Consider the following 10,559-nt stretch of genomic DNA (forward strand, 5'->3'; position numbering starts at 1 on the left):
TGTTGGACGTTCTTCACCAGAAACCAAAAGTATCAAGACTGTGGTCATTTCAGACTGAAACTCGAGGTGTAATATCGACTGATGGTTAGTATTTAATCTGCTTCTTTTGTTGAGTTGATACTAAAAACTAAAAAGAATGAGGAACAATCTGTAATTTCATCCCTGATTTTCTACTTTTTGATTAAATAAAGCAAATATTAATAATGAACATCTTGCACCAGCTTATTTTACAGGTAAATAGGTGTTGAAAGAAAGGTTAAGGACACATACGCACATTTTAAAAAACTAAAGTAAAGGAAAAAAGGGCCCACCCTGCTGTAGGCCCATCACCAACAGAACTTTAGAGATTGGGGACAGTGTTCGCAGGAGCCAAGCACACACCAAGGAGGACCGATCATATTTGCTTAATCCAGCATGAAAAATAAATGTTAAAAGGATTCCACATGCTTCTTTTGTAACATATATGTATAAGTATATGAATTAAAAATTTCACAGCAATCATTATATGTGCAATCTGGACTATAATGTGTTTTTATGCAAATTAGAGATGGCTGAGCAGGAAACGTTCTAAGAAATGTCTGATTTAGCTGAAAAGACTCTGCTGTGAGCTGCTGTACGCACAACGACACAACTACAAAGAATGTTTCAGCATTGTTTGTTTCCAGGACTGAAGAAGTAATTTGTAGAGATGATTGATTAGCTGCCTTCTATGATCATTTAAGTTAAGAAGCTCAGCAAACTGTTTCTAGTTTTCACAATACCTGCTTAATAACAGTTTACAAGCTCATATTGATGAAAAACAGCACTTTGTTTTTCTGTTGTAAAAATCTGATCTGAGCCTGGAGTTTACTGAATTTGCATAAATAAGGGAGGTGAAGGACAGTTCCTTGAACAATTAGCATTTTCCTCTTGGGAATTCCCAAAACAACATTAACAATGTTAATTTGGGACTTAACATTCCCAAAAGGGAATGTTAATTTTTGCCTGTTTCATTAGCATTCCCACATGTCTGATCCAACAGTTATATACAAAGATGCTACAGGAAGATTATTCAGAAATATTGAGTGCCCAACTGGACCTGTGGTGCTGACAGGTTTCTCCTACCAAGGAGAAAGCAGATGCTATGAAGCACACCACAGTATAAATTTCCTTTAATTTAGATTTACCGTTGTATAGATCGATTTTTTGTCTTAGAAGTGGATCAACACTTTCTTCCACCAACTCAACAAACCTCCTCCAGGCTGAACCATAAGTGGGTCTTCAAGCCTAATGTCATAAAAGAGGCTAAGTGGCTTACTTCAACACCATAGTTGCATCATTTGATGTAGCAGAAAGTCCAGGAGTCCCGGCTGTCTGTGTCGACAGCAGAGACACAGAAAAAAGGGGGAAGGGAAGGGGACTCCAACCTAAGCCAAAGGCTATCCCCTACAAATTGGCATTCCCGGTTCTTTTGCTTGCCAACACACAGTCACATAATAACAAAACAGATGAGCTTCAATTGCACATTATTTAGCGCAGTTTGAAGCACTGTGTCATCAGAACAGCCCATATTCTGCCGACTTCAGAGCAGATAGTAGTAATCAGTTTGGTAACTGCAGCTAGGTTAGCTATGAACAAGCTACGTCACTTAGGTACCTAGTATATATCAGCTGATCGTGACAGCATTGTTATAACAACAAGAGAGTTTAATCATGCAAACCTGTTTCATGCAAAAAGTTTTCTACAAAAGAAAAGAACATTTTTGATCAGAAACGAGTAAAGTAAGGGATTACTATTGCAAAAAAGGTAATTAGATTACTGTTACTTTCCCGTAAGTACGCTGCGTTACTGCGTTACTAAACCGTGATTTCGTTTGCGAGAGTGTCTCATGACAGTGGCATAAGCTAGTGCGACGTTCGTGGTATCAGCTGTGTGCAGATCAACAATGGATCATATATGGAGTGCAGGAGAGAGTATGAGCGTGCAGCGTTTAAAGCGTGGAAGTACTGACCTGACTTTCAGTTTGATTCCATAAAAAGTGACAAAAACATTAGTGTCCGCTGTGCGTGGGAAGAAAACTTCTTTTTACATTGGGAATGTGAAGTTCACAGAGAAACTCCCGGATTCTTCCACTGACATGACGGCTACGACACACCTGCACCAGGGCAAACCTCCACCTGCCCCACTCCTGCTATACAGGTGAAAATAGAGCAACAGGACCGCTGAGTCTTTAATTTGATTTATTTTCTGCTGTGTTTTACTTGCATCTATTTGAAAGACTGAGTGTAAACACAAAAAACTATTTTATTTTATGAGCTGGAATGTGCAGAAAATAGGTTTAAATGTTAAAGTAATTTCTTCCAGTCAGAGAATGGTGCAGATAATTAAATTTTTTGCTTTATCACCTATTCAGGTTGTAAATTATGTTTTTAAAAGGTAACTAAGTAACTAACTACTTTTGAAAATAAGTAATCAGTAAAGTAACAGGATTACTTTTTGGGGGAAGTAATCGGTAATTAGTTACTGATGACTTTTTTCAAGTAACTTGACCAACACTGATTATTACACATAATGAGGCTGAGTGGAGGCAATCTTTATCTATGGACATCTGTGGTTTGAGTTCTCTGCATGTGTGAGTTCGATGGGTTGTTACCAGCATCTGGTGAGAATGTCATGTCAATAGTGCCTGTAGGAATATATTTCATTAGAAAATTGGTGACTTGTTCACACCTATTTTACCCGCTGAATGTTGAGGCATCTGAGAATCAGGAGATTTCAGGACTTCTGCTAAACTGGTTTAGTAGAAATGTCATATTCTGAATTGTCTTTCTTCTTTTTCTCTGTTAAGGAGGTTATCTACTTGCACACAGTCGATGCTAAGTGTATAAAATACTAGCACAAGTAAGGTTATATTTTTTTCTCATCATGGTTCTTTCAAAACATATTTTCCTTTCCAAATTGTTCTTCTCCACAAAAGAAAACTGGACTGGTGAGAAAACACTCTGTGCAAGAAGACCCAAAGTTGGCTTCATCTGCTGGGCAGGCTGAGGTCTTTGGGGGTGTGCAGGGCATTACTGAGGACCTTTTATGACACATTAATAGCTTAAGCAAATTTTATATGTGGTTGTCTGCTGGAGAGGTGGCACCACGGAGACTGACACAAAATAATTTAATAGACTGGTGCAGAGAGCCAGCTCTGTCCTGGCCAGTCCACTAGTTTCCACAGAGGAGGTGGGTGAGAAGAGGATGTTAGACAAGCTACGGTACATCATGGACAACACCTCTGAACCAATGCATGAGACTGTGGAGGCCCTGAGCAGCTCCTTCAGCCAAGGGCGTAGATTTGGCATGGACAGCAGGGACGTGTCCCCACCAATAATTTGATCTCTTCGAGTAAAGAAAAACAAACCCGATAGAAAGAAATAACAATCTGTCAACGTCTCAACGACTCCAGAAAGAGTTAAATTACGTTCTCTACTGGAGTCCTACGTCATGTGACAAATATGGCCAATGTGATTGGCTGAGCCTTTCCGGGAGCTCTGTTTAGGACGGCAGCAAGAAGAAGAACCTGGATATAAGAAAGTGTTTTTCAATGAAACCTGTAAGTCACTTAAAGTCAAGTTCACTCATGAAATGTGTCCGTCACAATAATGTTACAGGCTATGCCAGGCTTTGACCCACATCAGTCTAAAACCACGAATAACGTGTTTTGAAAACTAACTGCACAACAGGCAGCACTATTAGTTCTCTCAGTCTCAGAGCAGCATTTCTAATTTTGATTGAAACTGTCAGAGAAAACTGCAGCCTCGAGCAGCCAGGATATTAGTTTACACAGGCTGTACCATGTCCACCAGGAGAAACTGGACAGTAGAGATGTAAAACCAATATGCCAGCAGTTTATCTCAGTTAACGAGAGGAGCAGGCATGTGTTTGGCTGCTTCACATAGTGGACATTGAGTTGTTGTGTGGGGCATGTAGTCCATATCTGTTGCTGTAACAGTAGCTCATGTTGAGAATAAAAAATCCCAGCTCACTGATCTGATCGGGGCAACAGTGCCTAAAATGTTGCATAATGTTGCTGAGAGATGTTTTACTCTGTGGTCATCTTAGATGAGTAGTTTTATGGACAGAAACCAGCAGGTCACTCAGTGTTGCCTTTGTGCTAATGTGTCAGAGATGCTGGTGTAACTGAAGTAATGTTAAGTCCTTAAAGTCATATTCTTTTATTGTCATGACTCTATTTTTACTTTTGTATGATACCTGATTTATATGGAATATGGCTGAAGTAAACTAAAGTCTAAAATACTTTTAGACTTTAGTCATTTGTTTAATAGTAATTTACCATTATATAATTCACATATAAAACTATGAATTGTAATTTTAAATGGTTTAAAAGCATGTAGAATAGCATATGTAGGCAAGTATATTTCTCCTTTTTTTATCAAGAAGCAAAAACAAAAAGGAAAAGGGTTCAGTGGTTGAATCATCCGTCCCCACCAACGCCAAAACCAAATCTACACCCTTGCCTTCAGCAGTAGATTGTTACAGCTACAGTGTAAGATGAAGCATTATCATAGACACGTGTCTTCATCCCAGCAGCAGTCAAGCTGTACAATGCACACATACCTGCTAAAATATGCATGGATATATTACCACTCCTAATGCACTTTTATGTAAATATGTTTTCTCAGGAAACCTTGGCAGGCATTCATGTGGATGTTACTTTGAAACATCCCACTTCCCTTTACATTCTTGGAAACCAGGTGTTTATACACCTCTCCGCATGTAATTATTTGTTATTATTAATCTCTGGCTCTCTTCACAGCATGTCTTTTGTCCTGTCCTTATCCACTCACCCCTAAGAGGTCAGGGCAGATGGCCCCGCCCCTCCCTCAGCCTGGTTCTGCAGGAGGTTTCTTTCTGTTAAAAGGGAGTTTTTCCTTCCCACTGTTGCCAAAGTGCTTGTTCATTGGGGGTCATATGATTGTTAAGGTTTTCTCTGTTGTTTTGTATTACTGTAGGGTCTTTAGCTTACAATATGAAGCTGGCTTGAGGCAGCTGTTGATTTTATTTGGCGCTATATCAATAAAAACAAATTCAAATGAAATAAGGCCAATTTAAGTATACTGCAAAAAGTACGGTGGCCCTGAGAGGTGGACCGGTTTGTCTATTACACGCTTTGCTGTGATATCGGGTTTCACACAATGCTCTGACGGCCTGTGACCATCAGGCACCAAAAGGCATATCACAACTACTGCAACTAACGCACAACACCTAAATTTCATTGTTTCAAAGGCTTAGCCTGTGATCTATGTGCAATTACTGAACGTATCACAGTATGCCATGTAATAGCCCCCTGCCCCACAGAAGCAAATGTTATTACAGTCTCCATTAGCAAAGCATCATCATAACTCAGCTGCTGCTGTAACATGAGGCTCAAATGACAGCAGAGTAGTTTCTACTTACGCTAACATCTTAACACACTCTCTCTTTTCTTCCTCCCTTTATCTTAGCAGGATAGTTCTTCTTGTTGTTCTTGCTAAGAATCCTGGCAAGAATAAAAGACACAAACAAAATCTTAAGTTTCTTGTGGTGCTGAAAAAACAATATAAACACCTAATGAATAACTACGCCACATAAGGAACAAGCATTTACCAAAGTATACAAAATCAATGACACCAACAGATATGGCCAGAGTTCAGAGAAGCAATGACAGAAGACAAACAATGATTTATTGCAGCATTAATCTAAGTTTGCTGTTATATTTTTTATGTTCAATTTACATTTTGATCAACATTTTATCATTTTTGATGGAAACACATTCCAAAATTATATTTCACATAAGAAAATTAAAGAGAAAAGAACAAAACAAATGGAGAATACCAACAGCGATTGGTAAACAAACTAAATAATGCACTTGGTGTTGATGCTTTCATGCACTAACCCATCTAAAGCGTGCAGTACTAAATGCTTCTTATTGTGCTTTCTATTCTAATCAATGTACTTTATACAACATGCCTCATTCACACAAGTGCTTTTTTCTATGCTTTGTCTTACTTCACACTTTCGTGAATGAGTAAAGTCTTGATTAAATTATAACAATAAAATGCAACAGTGCTGTAAATAAGGCAAGACCTTAAAGCATTTAAATTGTAGTTAATTATTTAAAATTTTAAAATATTTTTTGAGTTCATTTAATAAGAACAATATTGTACTGACAGCTATACTTGATCAACGTGTAATTTTGTTTTCCAAAGAAATGGTTACTCTCATAAATCTGTTAATCCATTAAAATTACATGAGAGTGTGTTCTGGTTTGTGGAAACCTCCATCTTGAACACAGTGACGGTTTCAGCTAAAGAGCTCTCAGTGTTTGTGTCTGCAGCTTCAAACTCAAGATATGAAGAACTGTACCTGTGTTTGATCACCTAAGGAGTGGTCCCCTTCACCGAAAAGGGAAAACAGAGGAAAGAGACAATGTGGCATCTGGATAATATGTCCTCCTCCTCACCTCACCTCAAGCTAACATACAAGAACGGAGTTAAACTTGCTTATTTATTCCAGATATTGTTATAATCCCTTATTATTAGCAGATTAGATACACCACCCTCCCGTCTCTGGACAGCTGTCAACAATTTTAGGCTTCGGTGTCCTAAAAATGACACTTTCGCTCTGATAAACAATTTTACTACATTCTCACATTGTACAGCTGACTGGAACAATGTTATATCCAAGAAAGTTTGAAAAACTCCCCTCAATATTGCTGTCATTGGACAGAAGTGAGCTTCACTGACTCATATCAGACTCCTTTCACAAACTTTTCAAGTATCCTCCAGAGTCAGTAAACATGTACACGTTTGATAGCTGCAGTAAACAGTGGACTGACAGACACACACAAACTCTAACTGTCTTGTCTTCTTGTATGTCTTTGATAATGTTTTCTTATCCCTCATTAGCAGCCCCATGAAAACTACCACACATGCATAACAGCTCTCCACATGCAAGTCATACTTTCTTCTTAAACCATAGGTTATATCCTGTATATAACACATAAAACATAATTGCTTTCTTGTTATGATGCCTCCAACAAGCTTGGAATGTACATGTATTTGTTCACAGGCAAAAAAACAACAATTCTGACGGTCATAGCAAAATTAAAAGTAAAACTCTCCTCCTACAGGAAATCATCTCTTAGAGGTAATAACTTTACCCAAACCTTCTCAGCTTGTTATAATAATAGACTAATTCAGGCAACTATTTTAAATAATATTTTTACAGTTGTAAGTCTATATGCTCCTAATAATAATGACCCAGCTTTGTGTCATACATTTTCTCTCAAATAGCTGATCTTATTGGAAACTTCAACAGCTTTTGACACTGTATTGAACACCTTAATAGATCGCTCCAGTCATTCAGCAAATATTAGGCATTCACAATCTGCCAAAATAATAACAGGAATATATTTGGAGGATGTTGGTCTCAGTCTGAGTATACTCTTTTCTTTCCAATACAATGATTTTCTTGAAAAGATTTTGTTTTTTCTTACAGGTAATTCTGTTTTTGAAAACAGATTTAGAATACATCCTAAGTGAGCACACACCCCTCACTGCTGACTCATTTTTAATCATCTTCCACAATTTAATATCTCCCTGTTAATGGATTTATCAGGAAAGAGTGAACAAACTTCATGCAAACAAATGATTCTCCTGATACATTTCTGGCTTTACTTTGGGAAACAGTGGGAAGTAAAACAGTCATGTGGTCAAAAGTGAATCCATTCATTAAAAAAATGTAAATTTATAAATAAAGGTAAAAATGTCCCTTTTAAAGTATTGTAATGCAAAAGAGCCTGAAACAACTAAGAGTTATTAACTTTGTTCAGAAGGATGTAATAATACCGCCTGCACAAACTAGCTAATTTCAATCCACAATGTACTTGATGGGGCTGAAACATAATCCGTGTGTTTGATTAGTCATGCCTGCAGCTGCTGGAAGGGGGCGCTGCAGCCACGATGCCTCCTTTGGAATGAAGCTGAAGGAGAAGCATAGCGTCCCAGCGTCTTCACTGATTTATCCCCTTTACAGGTACAGAATGATATCGACCCAGAACAACAGCATCTGATTTTGATATGGAAAACAAATTACATTCAAAGATGCAAAATGTGGGGTGACTTTAGCTCAGGAAGTAGCGTTTGTTATCAGTTGCTTTGGAAGGGTGGTGGTTGGGTCCCTAGCTGCTCCAGTCTGCACACTTTATATCCTTGGGCAAGATACTAACCCCCAGTTGTTCTCTGTTGGGTTTGTTAAGAGGAGAGATTCCCCGAACATAACCGTGAGCCACTGCTAATTTTACTGTTAATGTTTTCATGGTGGTTGAACCAGGGGGTTAAAGGGGGATATGGTAGGTGGGGGGGACCCTCACAGGTGTAGTGGTGCAGCATGGGGGGAAGGATCACTCAGGCATGAGTCTCATCATTTGTTTAGTGAGCTCCAACAGATTTTTGTTGTTCACTGCTCTTTGCGTATTTAGCCAGCTGAATTATGGTTATGAGAACAATCAGGCTGTAAGCATTTTTATTCTTTTTGCTCTGTACTGTTTCCAGCACATTTCCAGTATGTGGTGAGTGGGGGTGGGTTACAAGGCTGTGGGGGGAGGTGTGGGAGTTGGACTGCAGGGCCAAGCCAAGCACATCCAATTTAAATATGCAAATGTTATCACAGGGAGTGGTAACAAGAAACATGGTACCAATGAGGGAGAACAGAGAACAACACAGGACTTAATATAATTAAATGTTTGCTACTGTCGGGCTGCCTGATCAAGAATCACTTATCTCATTTTGAAGTTATAGAAAACATGGTTAACATTTCTCCTTAAACACCTCCGGGGGAAAATATAAACAGTATGTTTTTTATTATATACAACCTAATCCTGACTTCACAAGTGAGCAGGCTGAAGACCCTAAACCTGTTTGTTCACAAGAATGAGATGGTTTAAGAGATTTATATGGCACAGCTTTGTCGATTTCCTGAAGCCAGGAGTCTCTATCAAATAATTTAGGTCAGAAACCTTGCAGACTTCTAGAAAGGGACCACTGTATTTCACCTGAAAGGTGAGGTAGCAAAGGCCAAAAGTGCAAGGACACAGTCCCCAAGACTGAACTGGCATTCCACATCCTGCCTGTCATAGATTTTATTCATCTTTTCCAGTGAGCTCTCCAACCTCTCTTTAACTATTTTACCTGCCATATGCTGCCATCCAAGCGACGTCTTTTTCAGGGACGTCTCTGCTTATTTCAGCAGGACAATGCAAAGCCACATTCTGCATGTGTTACAACAGCGTGGCGTCGTAGTAAAAGAGTGCGTGTGCTATAGTGGCCTGCCCGCAGTCCAGACCTGTCTTCCATTGACAATGTGTGATGCATTATGCAGCACAAAGTACAACAACGGAGACCCCGGGCTGTTGAGCAGCTGTTGTACATCAAGCAAGAATTGGAAAGAATTCCCCCTACACGGCTTCAAGTGTCCTCAGTTCCCAAACACTTATTAATATTAATACATAATACATTTACATACGCCTTTCAAAAACCCAAGGTCACCTTCTAAAAGAACAAAAATTAATGAAAGGAGCAATAGTCATAAATCCATAAAATAAGTTAAAATTGCAAAACAGAACTTAAATAAAATCAGCATGAGGAGGAAAAATCGGCGAGGAGCAGAGCGACTGAAGGCTCTGTTCCCCATAGTGATGAGACGTGCGGACAGAACAGTAAGATGAATAGCAGATGAGGATCTGAGAGGGCAGGAAACAGTGGTGATATGGAGCAGGTCACACAAATAGGAAGGCGCAGATTTATGGATACACGTGTACGTGAGAAGTAAGGGAGGCCAAATAAGAGGGAGTTGCAGTAATCAATACGGGGCGTAATAAGACTATGGACGAGGATGGCAGCAGCATGGGGAGTAAGGAAGGGACGAAGTCGGTTAATGTTACGTAAATGGAAGAATGCATACCAGGTTATGTAATTAATGTGAGACTGGAATGAGAGAGTACTGTCAAATATGACACCCAAACTCTTAACCTGAGGGGAGGGAAGGGTAGGAGAATTTTTAATGTTAATGGAAAAACTGTGTTAAGATAGAGGCCGTGCCAACAAGTAAAAGTTCTGTTTTATTACTGTTAAGTTTAAGAATTAGAGGAGAACCAGGACCTAATCTCAATAAGACAGTTTGAGACGGAGGTAGGTGGGAGGGATGAACTGGGTTTAGAAGAAATGTAGAGCTGGGTGTCATCGGCATAACAGTGAAAATTGATATTATATGTATATTATTGAGTACTGTTAAAAGGTAAGGTGATATAACACAGTGGTAAACATGTCGCAGCTTTTTTTGAAACGTGTTGCAGACATCAAGTTCAAAATGAGTGAAGATTGGGGGTGGGCGTCCGGGTACACACCGGCTCACTCCTTGGCGGCCGCTTATCGGGGCCTGGAGCCTGGGGCTCGCTCGGGCCCCTTCGGGGGTGGGGTGCCCCCGGCCTCTCGGCCTGGGGCTCGGTCACTCAGGCACAGCTGGGGGCCGGC

The sequence above is a fragment of the Pundamilia nyererei genome, unplaced genomic scaffold (genome assembly GCF_000239375.1).
Source record: "Pundamilia nyererei isolate P.nyererei 1_Seehausen unplaced genomic scaffold, PunNye1.0 scaffold00003, whole genome shotgun sequence".
NCBI classification, from domain to species: Eukaryota; Metazoa; Chordata; class Actinopteri; order Cichliformes; family Cichlidae; genus Pundamilia; species Pundamilia nyererei.